This window comes from Triticum dicoccoides, chromosome 5A, assembly GCF_002162155.2.
Source record: "Triticum dicoccoides isolate Atlit2015 ecotype Zavitan chromosome 5A, WEW_v2.0, whole genome shotgun sequence".
Taxonomy (NCBI): domain Eukaryota; kingdom Viridiplantae; phylum Streptophyta; class Magnoliopsida; order Poales; family Poaceae; genus Triticum; species Triticum dicoccoides.
In genome coordinates, this window is record NC_041388.1 from 56,127,379 (window position 1) to 56,129,619 (window position 2,241).

Consider the following 2,241-nt stretch of genomic DNA (forward strand, 5'->3'; position numbering starts at 1 on the left):
GGGGGGCGGCGGCCAAGGGGAGGTTTCCCTCCCCCCCAAGGCACCTAGGGGTGCCTTCCACCACAAGGACTCCTCCTTGGTGGAACCCTAGGCGCATGGGCCTATAGGGGGTGACGCCCCAGCCCACTATGGGCTGGGTTCCCTCCTATTTCAGCCCATGTGGCCCCCCGGGACAGGTGGCCCCACCCGGTGGACCCCCGGGACCCTTCCGGTGGTCCCGGTACAATACCGATAACCCCGAAACTTGTCCCGATGCCCGAAACAGCACTTCCTATATATAATTCTTTACCTCCGGACCATTCCGGAACTCCTCGTGACGTCCGGGATCTCATCCGGGACTCCGAACAACATTCGGGTTTCTGCATATACATATCTTCATAACCCCAGCGTCACCGAACCTTAAGTGTGTAGACCCTACGGGTTCGGGAGACAAGCAGACATGACCGAGACGACTCTCCGGTCAATAACCATCAGCGGGATCTGGATACCCATGTTGGCTCCCACATGCTCCACGATGATCTCATCGGATGAACCACGATGTCGAGGATTTAATCAATCCCGTACGCTATTCCCTTTGTCTATCGATATGTTACTTGCCCGAGATTCGATCGTCGGTATCCCAATACCTCGTTCAATCTCGTTACCGGCAAGTCACTTTACTCGTACCGTAATGCATGATCCCGTGACCAGACACTTGGTCACTTTGAGCTCATTATGATGATGCATTACCGAGTGGGCCCAGTGATACCTCTCCGTCATACGGAGTGACAAATCCCAGTCTTGATCCATGTCACCCAACAGACACTTTCGGAGATACCCGTAGTCTACCTTTATAGTCACCCAGTTACGTTGTGACATTTGGCATACCCAAAGCACTCCTACGGTATCCGGGAGTCACACGATCTCATGGTCAAAGGAATAGATACTTGACATTAGAAAACTCTAGCAAACGAACTATACGATCTTGTGCTATGTTTAGGATTGGGTCTTGTCCATCACATCATTCTCCCAATGATGTGATCTCGTTATCAATGACATCCAGTGTCCATAGTCAGGAAACCATGACTATCTGTTGATCAACGAGCTAGTCAACTAGAGGCTCACTAGGGACATGTTGGTGTCTGTTATTCACACATGTATTACGATTTCCGGATAACACAATTATAGCATGAATAAAGACAATTATCATGAACAAGGAAATATAATAATAATACTTTTATTATTGCCTCTAGGGCATATTTCCAACACTACCCTAGGTACATAGCTTCATCAGCCGCCGCATCTGGCAAGTCAATACGCCTAAGTTCCATAAGGGAAGTAGAATTCTAGATTGGGAGAGACGGGAGGAGAAATACAGGGGCATAAATCTTGGCAATGCATCAGAGTGTCGAGAGCTCACTGTGACGCCGTCGCAGACCGCTATTGCCGGCGCAGAGCGGTGCAGCCCCGCAACACTGCCTTGAGGAACCAGAGAGTTTACCACACCGCCGAGGCCACCACTGCCACCGAGCACCACAGGCTGAAACTTCAACGCCATCACCAACCACGGCGCCGCCCAAGACCTAGGCAGCTTCCCCACCTACCCATGGCGCCGCCGTGCGCCGCCAATACTCCAGATACGGTTCGCAACTCTTCTTTAGAAAAACAAAAATAGTTTGCAGCAGTTTAGAAAAGGACGGAGAGGTGGGACCGTGTTCGAGTCAACGCTTGAAACGTAAAATTACTTCAACCTCAATACTCCAGCGAGGGACAGTGGGTTAGCTTTTTCCCAATCGTAAAACGGTGCCTTGGCTGGAGGCATGGTCTGGCTCGGTTGATCGACCGGGGTGAAGAATTATTCTTCACCCTGAGTTATTAATAGAGTTTATATATATATAGTGTTACTATTCATCACCCAGGGTGCAGAATAAGTTATTCTTAACCCGAGGTAATTTTACGATCATTTCATAATTAAATTACGTTTGGAATTCAAATAGTTACATTCTTATTGATTCACTACGTAAAATTTGACATAAGAAAATAAAAATATAGGTCATAAGACAAAAAAATTTGCAGTTTATGTGTATTTTAGACTATATTGTTACATTTGTAATTTTACATAACATAAAATATTTTTTACGGCGATTATATATTTTCTTACGGTCAAATAAGATAAAACTTACGTAATGTAAAATTAAGGTGCATTGATGGTAAAATAAAGGGGGGTGAAGAATAACTATTCCTCACCCAGGATGACGAATA